General features: G+C 42.2%; 4 non-coding genes across 4 annotated transcripts; all 4 read left to right on the forward strand.

Moving 5' to 3' along the window:
• Positions 1 to 8,820: 8,820 nt before the first annotated feature.
• Positions 8,821 to 8,902, forward strand: TRNAS-AGA (transfer RNA serine (anticodon AGA)). The gene has a single exon. It is a non-coding gene; the product is annotated as a tRNA-Ser (tRNA).
• Positions 8,903 to 9,630: 728 nt separating this feature from the next.
• On the forward strand, positions 9,631 to 9,702 carry TRNAQ-UUG (transfer RNA glutamine (anticodon UUG)). Its single transcript has one exon. It is a non-coding gene; the product is annotated as a tRNA-Gln (tRNA).
• A 905-nt stretch (positions 9,703 to 10,607) lies between these two features.
• Positions 10,608 to 10,689, forward strand: TRNAS-AGA (transfer RNA serine (anticodon AGA)). Its single transcript has one exon. It is a non-coding gene; the product is annotated as a tRNA-Ser (tRNA).
• Positions 10,690 to 11,417: 728 nt separating this feature from the next.
• On the forward strand, positions 11,418 to 11,489 carry TRNAQ-CUG (transfer RNA glutamine (anticodon CUG)). Its single transcript has one exon. It is a non-coding gene; the product is annotated as a tRNA-Gln (tRNA).
• Positions 11,490 to 14,653: the final 3,164 nt, after the last annotated feature.

Raw genomic sequence — 14,653 nt, forward strand, 5'->3', positions numbered from 1 at the left:
GACCCCCATGCTCCCCTGACCTCTACCCCATTCAGAACCTTTGGAGCATCATTAAAAGGAGTGTCTATGATGGCGGGAGGCAGTTCACATCTAAGCAACAGCTCTGGGAGGGTATTCTGTCCTCATGCAAAACAATTGAAGCAGAAACCATCCAAAACCTGACAAATTCAATGGACGAGAGAGTTCAGAAGCTCCTTTCGAACAAAGGGTCCTATGTGAAAATGTAACATCACCTAGAATAAAGTTTTGAGTTGAAAACTGTTTGATTTCAGTTTCTAACAACCTGCTAATGCTTGTAATTTCAAAAATGACCATTTTTTTGGTCTTTATTAAAATGAAAAGGTTGATCGAAAAGTTTGGGGGATCTAAGAGTGTGGCAACCCAGTAGTCATGATTACTTCGAATTCTGACAATATGAGGGTCATGCTGCAGGTAGTGCAGCAAGAAGGCACTTATGTGTCTTGCGCATCTCGGAGCCCCAAAATTATTTTCCGGGCTAGATGCAGCTAAAAATTATTTTTAATTTTAAATCTGGTGGAGCTTATTATAGATGGCCTAATAGGATCAGTGCTGCACACTGCTACAAAGCCCAAATTATTTTCCAGTCAAGATACAGATAAACATGATTAGTAATTTGAAAGCTTAAAACGTTTGGTAGGGTGATTTTAACCAATCATCAAGCTTTTACTCTCCCCAGGATGACACAGGGGTAGAAAAGTCGTTTCGGATCCATGATTTGTTCATCTTTTTGAACGTGAGTCTGTCTACATTATCAGTGGAGAGCCGCGTGCGCTTATCTGTCAGCACACCACCAGCAGCGCTGAACACACGTTCAGACAGAACGCTGGCTGCGGGGCATGACAAGATCTCCAAGGCGTAAGAGGCTAGCACCGGCCATTTATCCAGATTGGAAGCCCAAAAAGAGCAAGGGTCCAGTGACACAGTCGTGGCTTCAATGTTTACTTGGAGATACTCCTGTACCATCGTCTCTAGGCGTTGACTATGTGTCAGACTTCTTGTCTCCTGTGGCCTTGCAAAGGATGGGCTAAAAAAGTGGTGAAATGATTCCGCAAAATTGATGTTACCAGCAGATACTGTGGTTCTGTTACGGTTTGAGTGCTGAACACTTGACGGTCCCACGGTTGGCAAGTTGGAACTGTGAGATTCACTACGTGCACCACTGGCATTTTGTGGAAAAGCACATGTAAGATTCTGCAACAGTCTCTGCTGATACTCCTGCATGCGTGCATCCCTTTCTATGGCAGGAATAATTTCTGCAAATTTACTTTTGTACCGGGGATCTAACAGTGTGGCAACCCAGTAGTCAGGATTATTTCTAATTCTCACAATTCGAGGGTCATGTTGCAGGTAGTGCAGCAAGAAGGCACTCATGTGTGTTGCGCATCCAGGAGCACCAAGTCCCTGTTGTGTTGGTGGCGAGGTAACAATCATGCTTCCTTCCTCTGTCCTCTCCCCCCAACCTCGCACAACAGAAATGTGATCAAGGTCTCCCTCATCTGATGAGTCTTCCATCAGTTCGTCCTCCACTTCTTCCTGGGCTCCTGCACCTTCCTCACTAGTTTGGCTGCTACCATGCGCCCTGGTAAAACCATCTCCCCCACCCTCACATGCCTGCCGCCTTGGTGCTGCCGACCTTCTGGACCTTGCAGATGTTAGCCCTTCCGCATACAACTCCTCCTCCTCTACTTCCTCCACCTCCTCTTGTGCCACCACCTGACTCCGAATTCTGTTTAACATGTGCTCCAGCATGTAAATCACCGGAATAGTCATGCTGATAATGGCATCGTCAGCACTAAACATCTTCGTCGCCATTTCAAAACTGTGCAGAAGGGTGCATAGGTCCCTGATCTGAGACCACTCCTCCAGCGTGATTTGCCCCACCTCTGAATCTCGTTGGCCCAGGCTATACATCAGAACGTATTGCACCAGGGCTTGTCGGTGCTGCCACAGTCGCTGCAACATGTGCAGAGTTGAATTCCACCGGGTAGGCACATCGCATTTTAGCCGGTGAAGTGGCAGGCCCAACGACTTCTGTAGAGATGTAAGTCGCTGAGCTGCGGGATGCGAACGGCGGAAGTGAGCACACAGCAACCGTGCCCTCTGCAGAAGGCCATCTAGTCTGGGATAGTGGGCTAAAAATTGCTGGACAACCAGGTTCAACACGTGAGCCATACAAGGCACGTGTGTGACATTGCCCCGGCGAAGGGCCGCACCCAGGTTTGCAGCAATGTCGCACACGGCCTTCCCTGGTTTCAGGTCCAGTGGAGACAACCATTCATGAAATTGGTTCTCCAGAGCTGACCACAACTCCTCAGCTGTGTGACTCACATTTCCCAGACATTTCAATGTAAAAACCGCCTGATGACGTTGAGCCCTACTGCCAGCATAGTAAGGAGGTGTGCAGGATCCCTTCTGCGCAGTTAGAAAGCTTGTGGCATGACCAGACAGGCTTTGGGTGCAGGTGGAAGACCGAGAGGAGGTTGAGGAGGCAGAAGCAGTGGAGGAAAAATGACATAAAGAGGATTGACGCACAACTCGTGGGGACGGCAAGACTTGGACAGCAGCCCCTTGTCCTGCTGTCACCATAGTTACCCAGTGCCCAGTCAGCGACATGTAACGCCCCTGTCCATGCCTACTCGTCCAAGTGTCTGTGGTGAAATGCACCCTGTCACACACAGAGTTTCTCAAAGAAGCGGTGATGTTGTGTGCGACATGCTGGTGGAGCGCATTCACACCTTTCTTTGAGAAGTAGTGCCGACTGGGCATCTGGTACTGGGGCACTGCGACGGACATAAGGTCTCGAAAATCCTCTGTGTCCACCAGGCGGAAAGGCAGCATTTCTGTAGCCAAGAGCTTGCAGATGGTGAAATTCAACCTCTTAGCTTTCTCATGGCTAGGAGGAAATGGTCTTTTACTAGTCGACATCTGAGGGACCGAGGGCTGGCTATTGTGCTTAGACGGGGTTGATAAGGGTGTCCCCGGCAAACTGCCGGTCTGTGAGGAAGATGCAGGCGGACATGTTAGGTTGCCTTCATCCAAAGGTGGTGCTATCGATGTCGGACAGCGCTCAACACCAGCTGGTGTTACCACCTCCAATGAAAATGATGACCTGCCAATCACGCTGGCTGTTGCGAGTAAAGAGGTGGCAGGTCTGCGCCCCAAAACAGGTGTGACTGCTGTCCCCCCAGTCACAGAGGATGAAGAGGCCGCGGATGCACAAGATATGGCAGACGGTGGTTGGCCCGGCCGGCTAGACCGCATTGTAGCACACTGAGCTTCCCACTGCAACTTATGCTTCATGTCCATGTGCCGGTTCATGCATGAAGTACTCAAACTATGTATTTTTTGGCCTCTACTTAGCTTTTGCTGACAAATGTTACAGATAACACGAGTTGGGTCATCTTTATCGATCTGAAAAAATGCCCAGGCTATGCAAGGCTTAGCACCCATGCGACCTGAAGAGCCACCACGACTTGTGGTGAGAGGCAGAGTTGTGTTTGAGGATGCAGTTGTTGACGTGCTTCCAGTACTACGTCTCTGTCCAGGAAGGCGCAACCTGACCTCGTCGTCACTAGCATCTTCCTCCACCTCCTCTGCTGACCTCATCTCTTGGCTGACTGTGGGTTGACAGTAAGTGGGATCTCCGACCTCATCATCATCACCCTGTGCGTTATCACACCCGTCGTCCTCAGAGCCAACCTGTTCCTGCCCTGACAAAAAACTAAAGTTGTCGCTCCAATCAGGTATTTGAGTCTTATCATCGTCTTCCTCATTGTCTCCACCAACAGGAGTTACAGTTTGGGAATGAGGGTCTACATTATGGTCAGAACCTTCTGCGTCTGGTCCTGGATCCGACTCATAAAGATTCTGGGCATCAGTGCAGATCATTTCCTCGTCTGGATTCACAGAAGCGCTGGAGTCGACCTCTGATTCCCAGGCTATAGTATGAGTAAACAGCTCTGCAGACTCAACCATCTGTTCTACCTCATACTCAGACGGGCAGCTGGAGATTTGGGAGCTGTGAGGAAGCAAGTGCGATTTGGGTGACACCTTTGAGGACTGGAGTATTTGTGATGTTGAAGTTGATGTGGAGGAGAGCCCACTTAAAGGAGCACTTGATATCCGTTGAAGCACCTGCTGTTTTTGTGCCTCATCTGGAATTTGTAGCGATTGGCGTGGCCGTAAGAAAGGGATCTTATCACATTGTCCGCTAAAAGAAGTAGACATTTTAGTTTGGCTGGAAGATGGTCTTTCTTCTGCACCTACCCCACGGACACAACCTTTTTTCCCCTTCCCAACACGCCTATTCCCCTTTCCACCAGCAGCAGGCCTTTTTCCACTCATTTTGGTGGTTAACTAATTCACAACTCTGGAGTTGTTTGCACAAAAAAACAATGGATGGTAACCGAGCAGAGCTGAGTGGCCAAACTGTGGTATTAGGCCAAAACTATTGGCTGGGTTAGATGCAGAAAAAAATTATTTTTAATTTGCAACCTGATGGAGGTCAGTATAGATGGACTAATAGACCAAGTCCCACACACCGCTAGAAGCCCAAATATTTTTTCAGAGCTAGATGCAGAAAATTTTTTTATTCAATTTGCAACCTGATGGAGGTCAGTATAGATGGACTAATAGACCAAGTCCCACACACTGCTAGAAGCCCAAATATTTTTTCAGAGCTAGATGCAGAAAAAAATTATTTTTAATTTGCAACCTGATGGAGGTCAGTATAGATGGACTAATAGACCAAGTCCCACACACTGCTAGAAGCCCAAATATTTTTTCAGAGCTAGATGCAGAAAAAAATTATTTTTAATTTGCAACCTGATGGAGGTCAGTATAGATGGACTAATAGAACAAGTCCCACACGCTGCTAGAAGCCCAAATATTTTTTCAGAGATAAATGAAGAAAAAAATTATTTTTAATTTGCAACCTGATGGAGGTCAGTATAGATGGACTAATAGACCAAGTCCCACACACTGCTAGAAGCCCAAATATTTTTTCAGAGCTAGATGCAGAAAAAAATTATTTTTAATTTGCAACCTGATGGAGGTCAGTATAGATGGACTAATAGACCAAGTCCCACACACCGCTAGAAGCCCAAATATTTTTTCAGAGCTAGATGCAGAAAAAAATTATATTCAATTTGCAACCTGCTGGAGGTCAGTATAGAAGGACTAATAGAACAAGTCCCACACACTGTTAGAAGCCCAAATATTTTTTCAGAGCTAAATGAAGAAAAAAATTATTTTTAATTTGCAACCTGATGGAGGTCAGTATAGATGGACTAATAGACCAAGTCCCACACACTGCTAGAAGCCCAAATATTTTTTCAGAGCTAGATGCAGAAAAAAATTATATTCAGTTTGCAACCTGATGGAGGTCAGTATAGATGGACTAATAGAATGATGCTATGCCCAAAAGATTTTACTTCACTAGGTGCAGTAAAAAAATTGGTATTCTATACACAGGTGGTATATCTTGCAACACAGATAGGCTACTCCACTGACTAACACACTCTGCAATAGGCCAAAAAGGATTAGCTTTGCTAGATTCAGCCAAATGCTGTGAAAAAAACTTGCACAGCACTGGCACAGACCTGCCTGGCAAAAACTGATAGGAACTGATGTAACCTAGTCCTGAAAAGGACTCCAATTACAATTAGTCTTTACTCCCACAATCTATCTATTTAAGAGCACAGACCTGCCTGATAAAAGTCGTAGGAAATGCTGTAACCTAGTCCTTAAAAGGACTGCAATCACAACTATTCCCTACTCCCAAGCTATCTGTATATTTGTGCGAAAATTGGCTTGAAATTAACAAGGTATAGCGCACACAGCAACAGCGGTGCCGTCTAACACGCAGCTGCAGCAGTGAGAAAATGGTGGCGACGGGGAAAATGGCTTGGTCTTATAGGGCAAGGACATGTGACATACACTGCCAATCACACATGCCCTTGCTTGTGTGAAAAAAAGCACTTCGCTCCGTGTGTGCGCTGCTGATAGGCTGACAGATTGCACCTCCCCACTGCAAATGCGGGAAAGAGAAAAAAAAATGGAGATCTTCATTGTTCCTGCAGAGATCCATCCCCTGCCCCTCCCCCCGCCCCACTGTACACTCAAACTGCGTATTAACATTAATTTTCATCATTACTGAGAAAAAATCCAGTTATGATTTTGGTGCACGAACAGTTATCGAACATAACCTCGAACAGCCGAATTTTTCTCAAATTGTTCGTGTTCGCCGACCGGCTCGAACACCGCCCAAAACAGCTCGAATTTGAGATTGGCGAACAGTTCAAGTAGAACAACGCTCATCTCTAGTCAGTATAGATGGACTAATACAACAAGTCCCACACACAGCTATAAGCCCAAATATTTTTTCAGAGGTACTGTAGATGCAGATAAAAATTAGTTTTAATTTGCAACCTGATGGAGGTCAGTATAGATGGACTAATAGAGAAAGTCCGACACACTACTAGAAGGCCAAATATTTTTTCAGAGCTAGATGCAGAAAAAAATTATATTCAGTTTGCATCCTGATGGAGGTCAGTATAGATGGATTAATAGAACAAGACCCACACACAGCTAGAAGCCCAATATTTTTTCAGAGGTAGATGCAGAAAAAAATATATTCAGTTTGCAACCTGATGGAGGTCAGTATAGATGGACTAATAGAACAAGTCCCACACACTGCTAGAAGCCCAAATATTTTTTCAGAGGTACTGTAGATGCAGATAAAAATTAGTTTTAATTTGCAACCTGATGGAGGTCAGTATAGATGGACTAATAGAGAAAGTCCGACACACTACTAGAAGGCCAAATATTTTTTCAGAGCTAGATGCAGAAAAAAATTTTATTCAGTTTGCAACCTGATGGAGGTCAGTATAGATGGACTAATAGAGAAAGTCCGACACACTACTATAAGGCCAAATATTTTTTCAGAGGTAGATGCAGAAAAAAATATATTCAGTTTGCAACCTGATGGAGGTCAGTATAGATGGATTAATAGAACAAGACCCACACACAGATAGAAGCCCAATATTTTTTCAGAGGTAGATGCAGAAAAAACTATATTCAGTTTGCAACCTGATGGAGGTCAGTATAGATGGACTAATAGAACAAGTCCCACACACTGCTAGAAGCCCAAATATTTTTTCAGAGGTACTGTAGATGCAGATAAAAATTAGTTTTAATTTGCAACCTGATGGAGGTCAGTATAGATGGACTAATAGAGAAAGTCCGACACACTACTAGAAGGCCAAATATTTTTTCAGAGGTAGATGCAGAAAAAAATATATTCAGTTTGCAACCTGATGGAGGTCAGTATAGATGGATTAATAGAACAAGACCCACACACAGCTAGAAGCCCAATATTTTTTCAGAGGTAGATGCAGAAAAAACTATATTCAGTTTGCAACCTGATGGAGGTCAGTATAGATGGACTAATAGAACAAGTCCCACACACTGCTAGAAGCCCAAATATTTTTTCAGAGGTACTGTAGATGCAGATAAAAATTAGTTTTAATTTGCAACCTGATGGAGGTCAGTATAGATGGACTAATAGAATGATGCTATGCCCAAAAGATTTTACTTCACTAGGTGCAGTAAAAAAATTGGTATTCTATACACAGGTGGTATATCTTGCAACACAGATAGGCTACTCCACTGACTAACACACTCTGCAATAGGCCAAAAAGGATTAGCTTTGCTAGATTCAGCCAAATGCTGTGAAAAAAACTTGCACAGCACTGGCACAGACCTGCCTGGCAAAAACTGATAGGAACTCATGTAACCTAGTCCTGAAAAGGACTGCAATTACAATTAGTCTTTACTCCCACAACCGATCTATTTAAGAGCACAGACCTCCCTGATAAAAGTCGTAGGAAATGCTGTAACCTAGTCCTTAAAAGGACTGCAATCACAACTATTCCCTACTCCCAAGCTATCTGTATATTTGTGCGAAAATTGGCTTGAAATTAACAAGGTATAGCGCACACAGCAACAGCGGTGCCGTCTAACACGCAGCTGCAGCAGTGAGAAAATGGTGGCGACGGGGAAAATGGCTTGGTCTTATAGGGCAAGGACATGTGACATACACTGCCAATGACACATGCCCTTGCTTGTGTGAAAAAAAAGCACTTCGCTCCGTGTGTGCGCTGCTGATAGGCTGACAGATTGCACCTCCCCACTGTAAATGCGGGAAAGAGAAAAAAAAATGGAGATCTTCATTGTTCCTGCAGAGATCCATCCCCTGCCCCTCCCCCCACCCCGCTGTACACTCAAACTGCGTATTAACATTAATTTTCATCATTACTGAGAAAAAATCCAGTTATGATTTTGGTGCACGAACAGTTATCGAACATAACCTCGAACAGCCGAATTTTTCTCAAATTGTTCATGCTCGCCGAACGGCTCGAACACCGCCCAAAACAGCTCGAATTTGAGATTGGCGAACAGTTCGAGTAGAACAACGCTCATCTCTACTCAATACCTGATCATATGAACAGCAAGTCTTTTTGCATGGAAATGAATCTGTTCAAACTTTTGAGCATTTTCAAAGCCTTTTTCAGGAGGTGTTTGGAACAAAGTCACTTGAAATCCAACTTATGAATTTTGAAAAACCTTGAACTGTAGTAGGTTCCAATTGATGATACCTTTAAATCAGATGTTTACATTTCAGTGAGGCCTGGAATTTTGTTTCCAATTGAAATCTTCCATTTTCTGAAATATCTTCCAGAAGGATAATCACTGATATTGATCATGGTGCTATAAGAAAAGGAGTGAAACAGCGTCTGAGTAGTTGTGGCCGAGTGGTTAAGGCAATGGACTAGAAATCCATTGGGGTCTCCCCGCATTGGTTCAAATCCTGCCAACTATGTTTAACTTCATGTAACATTTTGACTAATTATCTGAGTAGATCATTTTTCACATTCCCAAGTCTATTCTCCATAGAAATGGTCTGCAAACTTTGGATCGGATTTGTAGACCCAGCTTAACAGCAACTGTAGATCTTCTTTTGATTATTCAGCCTGGTGCGATGTCACTTGTGCGTCACACCACCAATCAAAAAAAGCCCAGAGGGTACCATCAGGTATGTGGTGCAACTCCTCCTTTTTTCCAGCGAACACAGACCACTGCCGTGACTGATGGACTGTGATATGAACTTTGATTTGCACCAACTGTACTTGAATTATCTTTCCGATGGAACCTTTTAGCACACCATGAAAAATCTTTAGTGACTTCTGGATGAGCAGAAGTTTTGCAATTTCTTTTTTCTCACCCATTTTCCAGCTAATAGATCCAGCACGCTAATTATTAGCCAGATTTCATCAACATTTTAAAACTGTCCTTGTTGTGATATCATAGAACTTTAAGCACACTTGTGGAATAAAAAGGGAGGAGATATTAATTTACCAATGTGTATTAGATATACATTTGCAGAAAAGCTTTAAAACCTGTTTTCATCATAATGCATGAATCTCCCAGGTTCCACTGAGATTTGAACTCAGATCACTGAATTCAGAGGGAATTTCTCACTTTTCCACAATTTACAGGTGGTCTTTTAATGTTTTCATAAGAAAATCCAGCCAGCTCTATTGGTCTTATGGTTCCATGGTGTAATGGTTAGCACGCTGGACTTTGAATCCAGTGATCTGAGTTCAAGTCTCAGTGGAACCTGAGAAATTCTTTGTGCACAGCGGTTTTATCTTTTCTGCTCACTCTCAATTTGCCAATGCACATGGTTTAACATAAAAAGAGAAAGTTAAAATCCACATGGCAAAAAAGATCTATCTATCAAGAAAGTTTAACTCAAAAGTTAAACTAGACTTCATGAAGCAAAACTCATACCATCTATGTCACACCAAGCAATTGTACTCTATGACTGGTGCTAATGTTCGTATGACACTTTTTCCAGTTGGTTGAAACTGACAAGGATTTCAAGCCGAAACGGCTTCAAGAAACAACAGCCATTCTTTTCCCGAATCACCCTTTTTAGTGTTTTCCAGCATTTTTGTAAACATAGTTTGGTGATGTTTTTTTAAGAATAGTTTTGGGCATCGATTGAGTTTGTTTTCGTTTTTTTTTTTGCTCGCAAAATGCTGCGAACGTCACTCAGGAACCTTCCAGGGGTCTTTCTAACATTTTCATTGACTTGTATTCCAAGTATAAAGCAAGCAAAAAATACCTGAAAAATGATATGCTCACTTCTGTTAACCGCTTGGCATTTTGGGAAACTTGATGAGGTTAAAAGACGCTCCATACCTGATCATATGAACAGCAAGTCCTTTTGCATGGAAATGAATCTGTTCAAACTTTTGAGCATTTTCAAAGCCTTTTTCAGGAGGTGTTTGGAACAAAGTCACTCGAAATCCACCTTATGAATTTTAAAAAACCTTGAACTGTACAAGGTTCCAATTGATGATACCTTTAAATCAGATGTTTACATTTCAGTGAGACCTGGATTTTTGTTTCCAATTGAAATCTTCCATTTTCTGAAATGTCTTCCAGAAGGATAATCACTGATATTGATGATAGTGCTATAAGAAAAGGAGTGAAACTCATAAGGATGAAACAGCGTCTGAGTAGTTGTGGCCGAGTGGTAAAGGCATTGGACTAGAAATCCATTGGGGTCTCCCCGCGCAGGATCGAATCCCGCTGATTACATCTAACTTCATGTAACATTTTGACTAATTATCTGAGTAGATCAATTTTCACATTCCCAAGTCTATCCCCCATGGAAATGGTCTGCAATCTTTGTATCGGATTTGTAGACCCAGCTTAACAGCAACTGTAGATTTTCTTTTGATTATTCAGCCTGGTGCGATGTCACTTGTGCGTCACACCACCAATCAAAAAAAGCCCAGAGGCTGCCATCAGGTATGTGGTGCAACTCCTCCTTTTTTCCAGCGAACACAGACCACTGCCGTGACTGATGGACTGTGATATGAACTTTGATTTGCACCAACTCTACTTGAATTATCTTTCCGATGGAACCTTTTAGCACACCATGAAAAATCTTTAGTGACTTCTGGATGAGCAGAAGTTTTGCAACTTCTTTTTTTCTAACCTTTTTCCAGCTAATAAATCCAGCACGCTAATTATTAGCCAGATTTCATCAACATTTTAAAACTGTCCTTGTTGTGATATCATGGAACTTTAAGCACACTTGTGGAATAAAAAGGGAGGAGATATTAATTTACCTATGTGTATTAGATATATATTTGCCGAGCAGCTTTAAAACCTGTTTTCATCATAATGCATGAATTTCCCAGGTTCCACTCAGATTTGAACTCAGATCACTGAATTCAGAGGGAATTTCTCACATTTCCACAATTTACACGTGGTCTTTTACCGTTTTCAAAAGAAAATCCAGCCAGCTCTATTGGTCTTATGGTTCCATGGTGTAATGGTTAGCACTCTGGACTCTGAATCCAGTGATCTGAGTTCAAGTCTCAGTGGAACCTGAGAAATTCTTCGTGCACAGCAGTTTTATCTTTTCTGCTCACTCTCAATTTGCCAATGCACATGGTTTAACATAAAAAGAGAAAGTTAAAATCCACATGGCAAAAAAGATCTATCTATCAAGAAAGTTTAACTCAAAAGTTAAACTAGACTTCATGAAGCAAAACTCATACCATCTATGTCACACCAAGCAACTGTACTCTATGACTTGTGCCAATGTTCGCATGACACTTTTTCCAGGTCGTTGAAACAGACAAGGATTTCAAACCGAAACGGCTTCAAGAAACAACAGCCATTCTATTTATGTATCACCCTTTTTAGTGCTTTCCAGCATTTTTGTAAACATAGTTTGGTGATGTTTTTCTAAGAATTGTTTTGGGCATTGATTGAGTTTGTTTTCGTTCTTTTTTTGCTCGCAAAATGCTGCGATCGTCACTCAGGAATCTTCCAGGGGTCTTTCTAACCTTCTCATTGACTTGTATTGCAAGTATAAAGCAAGCAAAATATATCTGAAATATGATATGCTCACTTCTGTTAACCGCTTGGCGTTTTGGGAAACTTGATGAGGTTAAAAGACGCTCAATACCTGATCATATGAACAGCAAGTCTTTTTGCATGAAAATGAATCTGTTCAAACTTTTGAGCATTTTCAAAGCCTTTTTCAGGAGGTGTTTGGAACAAAGTCACTTGAAATCCACCTTATGAATTTTGAAAAACCTTGAACTGTAGAAGGTTCCAATTGATGATACCTTTAAATCAGATGTTTACATTTCAGTGAGGCCTGGAATTTTGTTTCCAATTGAAATCTTCCTTTTTCTGAAATATCTTCCAGAAGGATAATCACTGATATTGATCATGGTGTTATAAGAAAAGGAGTAAAACTCATAAGGATGAAACAGCGTCTGAGTAGTTGTGGCTGAGTGGTTAAGGGGATGGACTAGAAATCCATTGGGGTCTCTCCACGCAGGTTCAAATCCTGCCGACTATGTCTATATTCATCTAACATTTTGACTAATTATCTGAGTAGATTAATTTTCACATTCCCAAGTCTATCCCCTATGGAAATGGTCAGCAATCTTTGGATCGGATTTGTAGACCCAGCTTAACAGCAACTGTAGATCTTCTTTTGATTATTCAGCCTGGTGCGATGTCACTTGTGCGTCACACCACCAATCAAAAAAAGCCCAGAGGGTACCATCAGGTATGTGGTGCAACTCCTCCTTTTTTCCAGCGAACACAGACCACTGCCGTGACTGATGGACTGGGATATGAACTTTGATTTGCACCAACTCTACTTGAATTATCTTTCCGATGGAAACTTTTAGCACACCATGAAAAATCTTTAGTGACTTCTGGGTGAGCAGAAGTTTTGCATTTTCTTTTTTCTCACCCATTTTCCAGCAAAGAGATCCAGCTAATTATTAGCGAGATTTCATCAACATTTTAAAACTGTCCTTGTTTTGATATCATGGAACTTTAGGCACACTTGTGGAATAAAAAGGGAGGAGATATTAATTTACCACTGTGTATTAGATATACATTTGCAGAACAGCTTTAAAACCTGTTTTCATCATAATTAGTGTTGAGCGAACATGCTCGACACTGCTCGGTACTCGCCCGAGCATCACGCTACTCGGGATGTTCGGCGAGCACCGAGCATTTCCTTGTTACTCGGGCGGGAGCTCGGGTCTCCGCCCTGCATGTTTGGCGCTCTTTACAGAGCCAATGAACATGCAGGGATTGCCAGCCAGTCACTGTAATGCCGCAGCCATGTTGTTTGTGGGCATTACAGTGATTGGCTGGCCACACAGGGTCACCTCGAGTATTTAAAACCGGGCGCCGCCATCTTGGACACAGTCGCTCCGGATCAGACAGTGTATTGACAGCGCTGCTGATTTAGGGAGAGATATATCCTGCAAAATAGTTAGTGTAGGGTCTGTAAAGGCTGCCAGATCAAACAAACAGTCCTTCTCAGGACTAATAGCCATCCCAGGTATATCAGGCAGGCAGGCAGGCAGCCTGTATAGGAGACGCAGTGGTTATACCAGCAAACGCTGCATTACAGTCCTGTGTGCTGCTCCTGTTGCTGAAATTGCTGTTCTTAGCTCCAGGTCCCAGGGGCCAGGAAAATTCCTTTTTTTATCTAAATCCTCTTTTTTTTTCCTCCTTCACAATGTACAAATTCCCATCTTATTAACCTTTTGGTGTCCCCCCCCCCCAAAAAAAAAAAAGTGTTCCTCTGATTTTTCAGACACAAATATATCTGTTGAAAATAGTCTGGTGTAGGCCAGAGAAACAGAAGTGTGGTTTTGCATTTCTATTGGCCATTTGTATCTAAAAAAAACAGTTTGAGTGTGTCACTCACTGTTCAGCCGCAAATATATATATTTAAAAAAGTCTGGTATACACAAGTAAATTATTACTGTGGTTTTGATGTTCCACGGTAAATCATCTCTATTATCCTGTTTTTGGCATTTTTTGCTGTATAAAAATAATAATAGTGTCTCCCTGATTTTTCAGACACAAATATATCTGTTGAAAATAGTCTGGTGTAGGCCAGAGAGACAGAAGTGTGCTTTTGCTGTTCCACGGTAAAAAATCTCTATTATCCTGCTTTTTGCATTTTTTGCTGTAAAAAAAAAAATAATAGTGTCTCCCTGATTTTTCAGACACAAATATATCTGTTGAAAATAGTCTGGTGTAGGCCCGAGAAATACAAGTGTGGTTTTGCAGTTCCACGGTACAAACCTCTGTATTATCCACTTTTGGGCCATTTGTATCTAAAAAAAACAGTTTGAGTATGTCGCTCACTGTTCAGCCGCAAATATATATATATTTTAAAACGCCTGGTATACACCAGTAAATTATAACTGTGGTTTTGCTGTTCCACAGTAAAAAATCTCTATTATCCTGCTTTTGGCATTTTTTGCCGTAAAAAATAAATAGTGTCTCCTGATTGTTCAGACACAAATATATCTATTGAAAATAGTCTGGTGTAGGCCCGAGAAATACAAGTGTGGTTTTGCAGTACCATATTTCAAACCTCTGTATTATCCACTTTTGGGCCATTTGTATCTAAAAAAAACAGTTTGAGTGTGTCGCTCACTGTTCAGCCGCAAATAAATATATATTCAAAAAAGTCTGGTATACACCAGTAAATTATAAC

Source organism: Phyllobates terribilis, unplaced genomic scaffold, assembly GCF_046119375.1.
Source record: "Phyllobates terribilis strain yellow unplaced genomic scaffold, ASM4611937v1 Scaffold_13__5_contigs__length_258822181, whole genome shotgun sequence".
Lineage (NCBI taxonomy): Eukaryota > Metazoa > Chordata > Amphibia > Anura > Dendrobatidae > Phyllobates > Phyllobates terribilis.